At 39.6% G+C, this 14,577-nt stretch overlaps 1 protein-coding gene across 1 annotated transcript in view; it reads left to right on the top strand.

The window, feature by feature from the left end:
• The window catches only part of LAMA1 (laminin subunit alpha 1), a 159,723-nt gene that overhangs the window by 39,464 nt on the left and 105,682 nt on the right, over positions 1–14,577 (top strand). The window lies entirely within an intron of this gene.

The following is a 14,577-nucleotide window of genomic DNA, read 5'->3' as shown; positions in this document are numbered from 1 at the left end:
CCATGTGCACTTGAGAAGAATGTGTATTCAGTTGCATTCAGATGGAATGTTCTGTATATGTCTGTGAAATCTCTTTGGTCCAGTGTAACATTCAAGGGCCTTGTTTCTTTGGTGATGTTCTGCTTAGAAGACCTGTCATTTGCTGAGAGTGCCGTGTTGAAATCTCCTACTATTAGTGTATTATTATCTCAGTATGTCTTTGCTTTGGTTATTAATTGATTGATATACTTGGCAGCTCCCACATTAAGGGCATAAATATTCATGATTGTTAGGTCCTCTTGTTGGATAGATCCTTTAAGTATGATACAGTGTCCCTCTTCATCTCTTACTACAATCTTTGGGATCAACTCTAATTTATCTGATATGAGGATTGCTACCCCAGCTTTCTTTTGAGGACCATTTGAATGGTAAATGGTTCTCCACCCTTTCATTTTCAGGCTGGAGGTGTCCTTAGCCCTAAAATGAGTCTCTTGTAGACAGCAAATGGATGGGTCTTGCTTTTTTATCCAGTCTGAAACCCTGCGTCTTTTGATGGGATCATTTATCCCATTCACTTTCAGAGTAACTATTGAAAGATATGAATTTAGTGTCATCATATTACCTATTCAGTCCTGTTTTTGTGGATTGTTTCTTTGGGCTTCCTCTTTCTTTTACAGGGTCCCCCCCTTAATATTTCCTGCAGAGCCGGCTTGGTGGTCACATATTCTTTCAGTTTCTGCCTATCCTGGAAGCTCTTTATCTCTCCTTCTATTCTGAATGAGAGCCTTGGTGGATAAAGTATTCTTTGCTGCATGCTCTTCTCATTTAGGACCCTGAATATATCCTGCCAGCCCTTTCTGGCCTGCCAGGTCTCTGTGGAGAGGTCTGCTGTTAATCTGATATTTCTCCCCATATTAGTTAAGAATCTCTTGTCTCAAACTGCTTTAAGAATTTTCTATTTATCTTGAAATTTGCAAGTTTCACTATTAAATGTTGAGGTGTTGAATGGTTTTTATTGATTTTGGGGGGACGGTTCCTCTCTATCTCTTGGATCTGAATGCCTGTTTCCTTCCCACATTAGGGAAGTTCTCGGCTATGATTTGTTCAAATATATTTTGTGGTCTTCTCTCGTTCTCAGTCTCTTCTGGAATCCCAATAAGATGTATATTCTTCCTTCTGAGACTATCATTTATTTCCCTATGCCTTTCCTCGTGGGCTCTTAATTGTTTTTCTTTTTCCTCAGCTTCCTTCCTTTCCATCAACTTGTCTTCTATGTCACTCACTCTCTCTTCCACCTCATTAACCCTCGCAGTTAGAACATCCAGTTTGGATTGCATCTCAGTTAAAGTATTTTTAATTTTGGCCTGATTAGATCTCAATTCTGCAGTAACAAAGTCTCTAGAGTCCTTTACGCTTTTTTTTCCAGAGCCACCAATAGCTTTATAATTGTACTTCTGAATTGAATTTCTGACATCAAATTATAATCCAAATTCTGTAACTCTGTGGCAGAGAGTATTGCTTCCCATTCTTTCTTTTGTGTTGCATTCTCCCTTCTAGTCATTTTGTCCAGTTGGAGTGAGCTGAGTCAAAAATATCAACCATGACCTAAATAAAATACACCCTAGATGATTCCAAAGAGGTCAGAGACCAGAAAATAAAAGAAAAAGAAGAGAACAAAATAAAGCAAAAGGACCACTAAAGTGAAAAACAAATTTTAAAACAAAGTAGTAAAACAAAACAAAACAAAACAAAAAACAAAGAAGAAGGGAAAAAAATAAAAGAGAATAAAAGAGGGGTGGAGATGGTGGTGGTGAGGAAGTAGTAGTGGAGAGAGAATATAGTCACCCTGAAGGAACTTAGAGGGTGAGCCTCTTGGTTCTGAGTGTATTTTGTTCTGTATGTTAGAAGATGCTCAATCCCAAATTTATGTAAACCAGCAATACTTATATAAAGACCTAACATTAACCACAAAACTATAAATATTTTTAAGATAAAAGAGGGGGGCAGAGTGGGAAGGAAGAGAGAATATCGTCTCACCGAATGACCCAACATGGTGTTCCACTTGGTTTTGGTTGTATTTTGGTCATGTGTTAGAAGGTACTAACTTCCACTATTGTTAAACAAGACAAGACAGAAAAAAAAAATATTTTGTATATCTACCAAAATTAAATTGAATACTTTGAAGGGAATCTAGAAGTGAAAACTATAATATCTAAGACATATAATTGTAGAAATATGAAAGTCAAAAAGGAAAAAACTTAAAAATGAAGAGTTGGTAAAATATTGTAATTAAGGTAGGAAAAGAGAAAAAATATTGGAAATTTTAAACCTGATATAAAAATGAGTCATAATGAAAAAAAAAGAAAGAAAGAAAGAAAGAAAGAAAGAAAGAAAGAAAGAACCCTCTAGTTCTATATACTATTTTCCCTCAGTCCTGAAGCTTTCCAGGGCTGTTTGTTCAATTAACTCACTTTCGCCTTGTTCTTCCAGCAGTTCTGGGGGAGGGGTCTGCCATGCTGATTCTCAGGTGTCAGTGCCTGGGCGGGGGTGGGGGGAGGAGGATGCCCCACACCCTGCCAGGTGCTGGGCTCAATATGAGCTGTTTATCTTGTGAGGCCTTAGTTCCCTAGAGTCCCCATCTCTCCCAGGTGCAAGGTGAAATGAAGAGAAGAACAACAAAAAAATGGTGGTGGCCAGATTTCCAGCTCTGGAGTCAGGCTTCCTGCGAGTAACTACCCGCAGTCTCCCAGTCCACACTGGCCAAGATGCTCCTGGGGGAGTGCACTGATCTGTACAGCTTGGGGGCACCCAGCGGCAGGAAAGTTCTTGCTTTCCTGTGCCCTCACTGCTTCTGCCTGTTCCAGGGGGAATACAGGATCCCCAGCTTTTTCTGCTTTAGTGCCCTTGGATCCAGGGCCCTGTGCTGCTGGACCCGTGCTCCCAGGGACCACCTCTCCCGAAGGGAAGGGAGGATAGCCACCTCCCTCCATTGCTGGACTCTAGGGGAAAAGGATCTCCGGGGCCAGCCTGTGTAACCAGAGGGCTTTTCTCAAGTGCCCCAGAGGGCTGCAGTGCTCCATCCCTTTACCAAGATTGGACCGCAGTTTGCAGTGAGCTTTGTCCCGGGTGCCCCTAGTCTTAAAGTGTCTCCGAGGATCTTGATGCTTCACGGCCCCTCCTGTGACTCTGCTCAATTTCCCTGCTGAGCACTTTTCCATCAGGGGAAGATCAGGTGCAGATTTTTTTTTTAAGATTTATTTATTTATTTATGATAGACATAGAGGGGTGGGGCAGAGACACAGGAGGGAGAAGCAGGCACCATGCCAGGAGACGGATGCAGGACTCGATCCTGGGACTCCAGGATCGCGCCCCGGGCCAAAGTCAGGCGCCAAACCGTTGAGCCACCCAGGGATCCCCTCAGGTGTAGATTTTTAAAGTTCCTGTTTGTCCAGGGCTGGGCTTTCGTTCCCCAGAGGCTTTCACCTGGCTAGTTCCCCTCCCACATTTTCTTTCTTTTTTTTTTTTTTTTTCTCCTTCCTACCTTGTTAGAACCGAAAACTTTTTTCTCTGTAGTGTTCCAGCTGTTCTCTCTTTATGTCTCAGGTCAAATTCGTAAGTGTTCAGGGTGTTTTGAAAGATATCTAGGTAAACTTGTGGGACCAGATGAGTTGAGGACCCTACTCTTCCACCATCTTGCTAGTCTTCTCATGTGCTTTTTGCGATGTAACATGTATTAATTGATGTATGTCACTGTATTAGACATATATTTGGGAGTGTCGGGTTGAATTCAGATGCTTAAACTGTTTATTTCTTTCTTGTCTATTATCTTCACATGGATAAATTATGTCATGATTAATAATCTCCGTGGGAGCAGTCAAGTTGCTTGTAACATGGTCATGACATTTTTAGATATTTGTGTATCAATGCAAGAGGCAGGATATAATTTTCATATTGTAACAAAAGAGAAAAAATGGAATTGACTCTAAATATCATTGTTTTGAGAGGTGCCAGTTGTCAGAAGAATAACTATGGCACTTGAGGAAAATATCTAAAAATCTGATAGTGATCCCTTACATCTGTACTAAGCATTTTATAAAGTATTCTCCTATATATTATTTCACACTATACTTACAGTGTGAGACAAGTAAAGAATACATCGATTCATTTCACATTATTCATTGTGAATAATGCAGTGGAACGTAGAGAAAAACATTCTCTGGATTTGTCATTTTAAGCCTGAATTGTGGAAAACATCAAATTTAGTTTTATAATTCTCTAGATGGTAAGAAGTTAAAAATATGTTAACTAGGGGAGTGATTGTGGATGTCTTACTCTATAAGCATTGGTCTTGATGAGATGACACAAATGTCATAGTGACAAGAGTGTAAACTTTCTAGTGACCAGGATGGCAGTCTGTTCCAGTACATTTTCTTAGACTTGAGATCCCTTTGAAATATTTTCACAGATATTTGGAGGGCACTGACTCGCTCTGGCCTGCCCTTTATGCGCCATAAGGTACGGAAATGAAGGCTGGGAAAGCTGTGAGATCAAATTAAAACCTGCAGATTATTAGCCGGGGGAGCCACAGCTGTCCAAACCAAGACATCCTGAGAAGTTTAGTGAAGTCTTAAAACCATTCATTAGCCAACTGGGGTGGTTTACACTTTCTTCCAGTAACTGATCACTATAATAATAATATGTAAATCGCTTTGTTTGTTGCTGAAAAACTAATAGACTTTATTTTGCTGAAAAGTTTTAGATTTACAGAAAAATTGAGTGGAAAGTACAAGAGTTCCCACATAGCCTCTCTAGAATTGTTTTTGATCAAATCTGGGCATTAATCATATTTTTAAAAGTAAATGATCAAGTGACTGATCTAGTGCAGATTCAATAGTTTCTGAGAACTTTTCCCTCATATTTAGAAGATGACTAAGAATTGTCAGTCTTCTAATTTAAAATTTTCTCTCTTCTCTAATATCTTATGGCATGTTATCAGAGCATATTTGTCCTTTATCTTCATATGATAGAAGCACAAGAAAGCTAGTGAAATGACCATGTGGTAGGCCTCCATTGAGATGGCCACCATGGAGGGTTATTTATTGCTTTATACCAGAATGACCTAGGGGCCAGGCAGGAAGCACTCAGGTGTTGCACTTTGTGAAATACTATCATGCCCTACCAGGGCTTCATATGAACATGACAGAAATAGGGTCATGGGTAAGGTAAGGTTCCAGACATCCCTCTGCACTGTTTGCTTGACCACTTTATGACTTCATTGGCCTCTCCAGAGTTCTCTGACTGGAAATACTGTGCTCTCACTCAAGGTCAATTTAGAAATCTCCACCTTCCATGAGAACTTGAATTTTCATGCTGTTTACTTTTCTCTCCCTATTTTCATATCTTTTTATTTCTTTGGAAAATATACCTAAGATTGCCCTTTCTACCATTTTTTAAGTGTACAGGTCAGAGGCATTAAGTACATTCACACTGTTGTACAGCCATCACCACTATTCATCTCCAGAACTTTCTCTTCATCCCAAATTGAAACTTTGTACACTAACTCCCTCTTCGTCCTGCCCCTCCCCAGCCCCAATTAACCATAATTCTAATTTCAGTCTCAATGAATTTGACTACTTTTGGTAACTGATGTGGATGGAATCATACAGTATTTGTCCTTTGTGTCTGCTTATTTCACTTAGCATAATGTTTTCAAGGTTCATCCATGTTGTAGAATATTCCATTAGCGGGATATCCCAAAGCTTGTTTACCCATGTATCCATTGATGGGTATTTGGGTTATTTCCATCGCTTGGGTATTGTGAATAGTGCTCCTATAGACATTGATATACTGGTATCCCTTTGAGTCCCTGCTTTCAATTCTGGTGGGCATATACTCAGAAGTGGAATTACTGGCTCAAAAGGTAATTCTATGATTAATTTTTTGAGGATCTGCCATACTGTCTTCCATAATGGCTGTGCCATTTTACATTCCTACTGCATCTTTTTGAGTAAACAAACCTTCCTATTGACATAATGCAAGGCATTTATTTAGATATTCTTTTTTTAAAAAAGCTTTAAATGTGATGATTTAAATGTGGTAACCATCAGTTCAATGCCTGACAAGTGATAGATGCTCAATGAAGTTAGATGCTCTGAAGAAAAATGAGAATCTTTAAATATGACATAGACCAACTTTCCACATTAGAGTGAAGACTTTCAAAAGCAAAAGAAAAATGCTTTCTAATCTCTCCAGTGCTAAAACTATAAACGATTTCCTGACCAAAGGAATGAAACACATAATTATTGTTTCTAGGACTTGTAAATGTATAACGAATAGGTTAATGTTTAGTGGAGTTAGTCAAGTGCAGATTTGCACAGCTTTTCTGGATGGTATTGCCAGATAGATTTGTGAGGCTTAATGATTAGGGGCCCCTTTTACTTTTGTAGAGTGTGATAAAGAAGGAGAAGAAAGGATATGAAACTACAGGCTAGAGCAACTAGGGTATCATGGGCCAACAGGAGTTCTAGCAGATGAAGTGAAAAGAAGTTGAGAAGTTGAGAGCTCTGCTTGGCCTCTTGGTGTTTTCTTTCTCATTCACATTTGATCTTTAAAAAAACTTTCTAAGACCCACTTGACCTTTTTGACCTTTTCTCTTCTTAGGTCTTGGTCTTTACTACATCAACATTCCCATCTTTTCTGCTTTCCTGGCACCAAATCCAACTCCATGATCTGTTCATGCCTGTCGACCCTGCAGCTCCCTAGTTTAAGATTCTCTAATGGTCTAAAAGTTTGAACACGGTGCAAGGACCTATGCCCTACTCAGTCTCCCTCTGGCCATCTACACTCAAGCCAGCCTGGCCTCCTGCCATTTCTATACTGCTCTGTGCTCTGGTCCTGCAGATTTTTCACCCCCTGCCCCTTGGTCCCTTCTCTCCCTTTACCTAAACATCTCCTCCTCAGTCCTCCCATCTTTTCGGAGAGGCCTTCCCCGACCATCCCATCTTCTCCAGACTAGGCTAGCTTCCCCCACAACACCCAGACACCTTCAACACCTGTGTCTTCCTGGGGATTTGGTTAACCATTGGCTTTTCCATCAAGGCATCCTGCCCATGCTGACCATGTCCTCCACCTGCTGCTGTATTGGTTGCATCTGCCACAGGCCTCATTGCAAAGCAGATGCTCAATCAGTGTTTGACCTCTAGATCCATTTCACAAGTGGGTTTATCTCATTCTAGGGGTGCTGGGCTGCCACATGACACAGGATGGGAAAAAAGGGGAAGATCCTCACAAAGGACATTTGATGACATGCCCGCCTGTGCTTTTGAGGTGGTTCCAACTAATCTTCCACAAAACTTAGTGAAATCATTCCAGAGCACTTGGCCCAACTGAGCACTGGGAACAATTATGTGGAGAAATACACTGAGACGGGGAATGAAAACCAAGCCCTTCCTTTCCAGTTTTGACTTCTGAAAGTGGCTCGACACTTTTCCTTTGAAATACCACGAGTCGTCCTTAAATGGAAACTGTGACATGTGGCCCATAGGACAGCTTACTGGTGGGTCCTTTTTAAAATAGCTTTTCTAGTTGATGAAAAACACAACTGCTTCAGACAGATGTTCTGAATATCCTTTCCCATCTTCAGATTGCTGGTTATAGATTACTATTTACTGTTGGACGGGCAGATATCGCTGTGCCCTCCGTTTATCAGTGATCATCTTTATTACTTTTGGCTTTCCCTCAATGGCTACTGAAAGTATCTGTGCTTGCTTCAAAAGTGGCCATTACCGATTTTCTGAGATGCGAATCAAAAAATTTAAGGAAAGAAATCTACCCAATCTAAATTTGTCACTACTGGTAGCCAGTTCCTCCTCTCTGCAATAAAAAGAAAAGGCAGGGGGATCCCTGGTGGGTCAGCGGTTTAGCACCTGCCATCAGCCTAGGGCGTGATCCTGGAGTCCCTGGATCAAGTCCCACATCGGGCTCCTGCATGGAGCCTGCTTCTCCTCTGCCTGTGTCTCTGCCCACCATTCCACCCACCGTGTCTCTCATGAATAAATAAATAAAATCTTTAAAAATAAATAAATAAAAAGAAAAGGCAAAAGGAGGGCAGCCCGGGTGGCTCAGCAGTTTAGCGCGGCCTTCGGCCCAGGGCGTGATCCTAGAGACCTGGGATTGAGTCCCATGTCAAGCTCCCTGCATGGAGCCTGCTTCCCCCTCTGCCTGTGTCTCTGCCTCTCTCTCTCTCTCTCTCTCTCTCTCTCTCTCTGTCTCTATGAATAAGTAAATAAAATATTTAAAAAGAAAAGAAAAGAAAAGAAAAGGCAAAAGGAAAAGAAAGGGGCAGGGGGAGGGGAGAAGATTTGATTTTGACATTTTTACTTTTTTAAAGATTTTATTCATTTATTCATGAGAGACACACACAGAAAGAGAGAGAGAGAGAGAGAGAGAGAAGCAGGCTTCATGTGAGGAGCCTGATGTGGGACTCGATCCCAGGAATTTAGGATTGTGACCTGAGCCAGAGGGAGACACTCAACTGCTGAGCCACCCAGGCATCCCGACATGTTTATTTTGCACTTTAAATGACAACACCAGATTTAAAGAAAAACAAACCTAGTTTTATTCCAAAGTTCTCTTCTCATTCACAAAGATATTTCCTTCTGTTAATTTTGTACCCTGGTCCTAAAATGAGATAACAGTAAAATGGCAAACTAAAATATGGTATAAGTGACATTTTAAGGTAATTGGCTATAAAAGTTTACCTACAATGTATATTACCTACAATGTGTGTATCACATATATTCTATGTGCCAAGGAGACTTCTTAGCCCCAGACTTCTTTCACTACTTCACATGTTCATCAACTGAATAAGTACTTGAGTGATAGATACCCTAAAAGCAGAAGTCATTCATGTCTGTGGTAGTAATTGGCCTTCTAGTAAATAATAACTTCTATATTCTTCAGTAACAAATATTAATTCAAATGATCATTTTGAATTTTATGTTCTAATAACTTAAGGAATAATGCTTATGAAACACAAATTCACTACTTATAAGGAGATAATTAAGCACTATTAGTTACCAAATACACTTAACTTTTTAAAATGTAATTTGACTCATAACCTAAAAATCTTTGGCCTGCAGAAAGCTCTTTTCCGTCATGTAAGAGACAAAACATTCCTCTGTTCACTGTTTAGTGACTCCCATGGAGGTGGTAAGTGCTTGTATGGGGGATTTCCAGTGGGGGTCCTGAGTGGTATCTAGGCCTCCTACAGATGATGCACAGGGGTCCAGCAGAGAGGAACTGAGCTTCTGTGGGGAGGAGAGACTTGACTTCTCCACATACATACATTGGTAATTAACCTCCAATGTTGGAGAATTAGGCAATCTGTATTTTTCAGATGCCTGTGCCTGAGGTGGATTTAATATATATTTAGGTTAAGACAGTGGCCCACATGGAAATTCCTGTCTGGATTCCTCTGTAGAAAGTGGTGTTTGATGTACATCTACTTTATTGATGTGACACTGTTTATGTGCATTCCAGTGATCATTAACAAAAGTCACTTGGTGTAAAACCATGATGAAGGTGGATTTTGAAATGGCTGTATCAGCTGCAGGTTTGGCAAGACCACAGAGACTGAGTCTAGTGAAAACTTTGCATCATCAGCTTGTGTTCAGCCAACCTTATATGGAGAAAAAAAGGCAATTTAGTCAACCATGCACACAAAAAAAAAGCAACAAAAATACATGGAAATATCATGGATTTCATTTGGGCGAACACTTAGGATTCTATATACTAACATAGAATCCCTCACTTTTTCTATGTGCTAAGACCTGCTTATCAATGCACAATTGGTGAATCAGAGTTTATGTTAGTTTGCTAGACCTGCCATTGCAAATACCAAAGACTGTGTGGATTAAACAACAGAAATTTATATACACAGAGTTCTGGAGGCTAAAAGTTCAAGGTTAACATGTTGGAAGGGTTGATTTTTGGAACTTATCTTGCTGGCTTGCGTGTGGCTTCTCACTGTGTCCCCATATGGTCACCTTTAGTCTGTGCTCAACTGTGTCCTAATCTTCTTCTAAAGTCACCGGTCATATGAGATTAGGGCTCACCTGCATGGCCTCATTTAACTTGAATTACATCTTGACCCTATCTGCGGATATAGTCACACTCTGAGGTAATAGGGGTTAGACTTCAACATATGCATTTAGAGTCAATAACATAGCTTGAGCGAGGACAAGCTGTTTAGATGCTTCATAATTCCACTTCCTCTTTCACAGATTTATAGTTTACAGTCCCTTTCTTGGTTTGTGTTTTGGTCTCAGATGTGGGGACCTTGAGGACTATTGAGAGATTGTGAGAACAATGCCAAGCTTTACAGCTCAAGGCCTTGATTAAGATAAGAATTAAACATTTCCTTCTTTGCGGAATCATCCTGATGTTTCTTCCCTCTGGTTGTTCTTCCATTTGGTGTTATTTTCTTGTAGATGGATAGATAAGCTGTCAGTATGAAAACTGACACAAGTTTGCAGAAAATACAAGAACATGGTACTGCAATCATGGAAAACCTGGGATTTTTTTTTTCCCAGCCCGGAACTTAGCCCTTCCTTTTTCTTGCCATCCCTAGCAGCATGGCATAGTGATTGGGTACTATCACTATCATTACTGCTGGGCTCAAAGCCCTGTGGTATACATTTCAGTACCTGTGAGATCTTGAGATTACAAAACCTTTCCATGGTTTTCTCATCTGTAAAGTGGCAGAAATAACAATATGTACTTCAGAAGAAGAATTTAGCTGTAGGATTAGAAAAGCTAATAATTCTAATGAAGCATTAATAATTCTAATGAAGCACTTGGCATTGTCCTTGGGCACAGTAAATGCTCCATAAGCATTAGCTGTCATTCATTTTTGTCTCTTATACTCTCTCCCATTCCTACCCCCTGCTCACCCTGGGCTCTCCCAAGAGAAACTCCAAAGTTAGCTGGAACAGCTGCCACTGCACTTGTTTGTATGTGAACCCAGCATTCAAGTGAATATAAGAGTCTTTTATTTTGGGACCACAAAAGGGAAGTTCGTCCCCTTTAGGTGTATGTGGACATTTGGAGACCAGTGCTCTTATTGGGACCTGCAACTCAGTAGCTCGTCTCTTAATCTCTCTATATATCAGTTTCCAAATATATAAAATGGGCACAACAATCATTTGGAACTCAGGAATTGTTTGGGATTAAATAAGATGATACACATACGATTCTCAATACACATGAAGTCATCCTACTAGTTCTTTCCATTTTAAATGTGAAACTGGAAAACAGAAGGTAAATGCATTTCATTTCAGCTGTCTTTGCGAATTTCCTTTCCTTCTATCCCTCTCTAATGGGCTGCCCCACTGCACTGTCTCACTGGGCACCTCCATTTAAAAAAAAATATTTATTTATTTCAGAGAGAAAGAAAGAGCACAAGTAGGGGGAGGAGGAGAAGGAGAGGATCTCAAACAGACTCCCTGCTGAGCTTGGAGTCCCAAATGGGGCTCAATCCCATGACCCTGAAATCATGACTGGAGCTGAAATCAAAAGTCAGCTGCTGAGCTGAGCCACCCAGGTGCTCTTGGGCACCTCCATTTTTTAAGGTCTAGTTTAATATATTCATCAATGGTGAACGATCTGGTTTCCATGATCATGGAATTCTACTTCTATGGTGAAGTTATTTGTAAAGCAATTGGACAAGCAATACATAAAGATGAGAATGTTCTCTCTTCAGTTAGTTTGGGCACCACTGTAAAAACCAGTGGAAAACTGTGAAGGATGGAGTCTGGCAACATGCTCCAGGACAGCACGGGATCTTTGAGAAGGTGGAAGTATCCTACCCCAAGCTGTGTAACAAACTCTGGATATACTTCAGGACTAGTTCTAGAGGACACAATCAGATTAATTGCCAGGTACTTCTCAGAAGTGTTCAGTATTTCAGTAACATTAACATTTAGTAAATCGGGGAAACAAATTATGAAATATATGAATTATAAAATCGGGGAAAAGGTTCTTTAAAATAAATACTCAAAAATAAAACTCATGGAACTGTGTTCACAGGAGAATATTTGGAGATGTTTATGCTGGACAAAATAGTCTTTGCATTATTTTAATTTTTAAAAGTGGTTTTCATTGGGACACCTGGTGGCTCAGTGGGAGCATCTCCCTTTGGCTCAGTTCATGACCCCAGGGTCCTGGGATCAAGTCCGGTATCAGTCTCTCCTACAGGGAGCCTGCTTCTCCCTTTGCCTGTGTCTCTGCCTCTCTCTGTGTGTCTCTGCCTCTCTCTCATGAATAAATAAATAAAATCTTTAAAAAAAAAAGTAGCCTTAATTGATAAAAATGGTTTTAGATTTTTAAACATAGACTGTTCAGTTCTACTTCGATGCATTAATAACAGTACAGAGCTGGTCATTTTCCTCATTACTAAAACCTGAGAATGTTGTTTTACTTCTAATATGCTTGAGAAGCAGTGGTTGCATGTTAAAGGAAAATAGCACATGATGAATATGGATTATCAAAATACCAGACACACCTCTATTAGGTTGCAGACTAAGCTTGGTTGGAGGCTTTTTCTTGAAGGTGAATAGAGTTACGATAATGAAAATTGTCTCTCCCAGAGAATGATTCAGTAGGTGAGTATAAAATTATTTGGCTTATGGCAGATTACCATTAAGAAGCTCTTGTGTTCCCAGAATAGGAGAGGGCTAAGATGCTAAACCCAAAAGCAAGAAAAGCAAAATATCCAGGGACAATAAGACTCAGAATAAGTGAATAATAACTTCCTTCCCAATGCATACACATATGTATGTATACACACACACATACATTCACATAAACGCACATGTGCATACATATTTCTTTATATATATAACATATATATTTAAAAGATTTAAAAATTTTTCACTTTGGTTTAAAAAAAATCCTCTATCAATTTGGGTTACAGGAAATCCAGAGTAAATAGCGGTTCACATGGAAAAAGGCATTTTTCTGTGTTGTTGCTCCTGCAATCTTGTGATCTAGGTTTACTAACAGGAAGGTGAATGCTTGCTAAGGCTGAATTACTGAGACAAAGGACATGATGTTTTTACTGTTTTCCCAATTCAGAAAACATTTGGAGTTTTGTATTCAGTTCCCAGGAACTGCGGGTTAAAGGAAAGTTGTGTCCAGGGCATGAGGACAAGGCAATGAGGTCTTGTGAGATTGAGTGTTTTCAGGTAAACAGAAAGTTGAGGCTGACAACTTTGGGTTCTGGAGGTGATATATGATTGTTATATTTAAATGTTTGAAGGAGAGTTACATGAAATCAATGAACATCTTTTCCACAGCTCCAGAGCGTGGAATTTATGAGGAACTTTGGGAATCAATCCAGGGAAAGATCCCCCAACAGAGGAAATTTACATAAAACAAAAGAACTATATTAGGAGTAAATAAATTTCCTGTCACTGTGGTAGTCCTGGAGGGGCTGGTTGGTGGAGAGATGATTCCTTCTTAATGCTGAATTTGAGGCTACATAGTGACAAGAGTCCTTTCCAGATCCAAGATTTACCTGGCTAGTCTATTCATACCTTGGTCATCTACATCCTCTTTTTCCCTGTATGCCAGCTCTACACTTTTCTGACTTTTTATTTCTTTCTCAATGAATCTTTTTCATCTTTTAGAATGTTTTTAATGTTTCTTTCAGTTTTTAATGTTTACAGAAAAATGTGTGTTAAGTACAGAGTCCCATATCGCCCTCACTCCTCTGCACCCATCCCCCTTCTTATTCTCATCTTGCATTAGTGTAAAACATTTGTTTCAACTGATGAGCTAATGTGGATATATTGTTATTAATTAAGTTCCTAGTTTACATTGTTTCACTCATTATGTTGCACATTCTATGGGTTTTGACAAATATGTAATGACATGTGTCCACAACTATGCTATCCAACTATTGGTATTCTATTGTACAGAATAGCTTCACTGCCCTAAGAATCCTCTGTGGGCCCCTATTCATCCCTCTTTCCCTCAATCCTTGGCAACTGTTGATCTTTTTATTGTCTCTGTGTTTTTACCTTATCCAGAATGGATAAGGAATTATATAGTATTGTAGCCTTTTCAGATTGGCTCTTTCACTTAGCAGCATGCATTTAGCTTGTAGTGTGAGAGCTTCTTTCTTTTTATCACTGCATAATACTTTATTGTATAGATGTATCACACTTTGTTTATCTATTCATCTATGGAAGTTTTCCATTCATTTAGGTAAATACCAAGGAATGCAGTTGCTGGGATGTATGCTAAGAATGTGGTTAATTTTTTTAAGAAACTGACATTTTAAGAAACTTGCATTTGCAAGCAGCTTTACCATTTTGCATTCCCATAAACAGTTAACGGGAGTTCCTGTTGTTCACATCCTTGTCAGCTTTGGTATTGTTCATGCTTTGGATTTATGTCATTCAAATAGGCACACACGTAGTGGACTGACTTTTTCCCCTCATATTCAGACGTGTTACTTCCAAATTACTTAAAGAAATACATTAAAGCTACTATTGGTGGAATGTAATGTCGCTATTATCATTCAGAATCCAGATG

Source organism: Nyctereutes procyonoides, unplaced genomic scaffold, assembly GCF_905146905.1.
Source record: "Nyctereutes procyonoides isolate TBG_1078 unplaced genomic scaffold, NYPRO_anot_genome, whole genome shotgun sequence".
In the NCBI taxonomy this organism is placed as follows: Eukaryota; Metazoa; Chordata; class Mammalia; order Carnivora; family Canidae; genus Nyctereutes; species Nyctereutes procyonoides.
The sequence above is the reverse complement of the archived record's forward strand: the minus strand, read 5'-3'. Positions and strand labels throughout refer to the sequence as shown.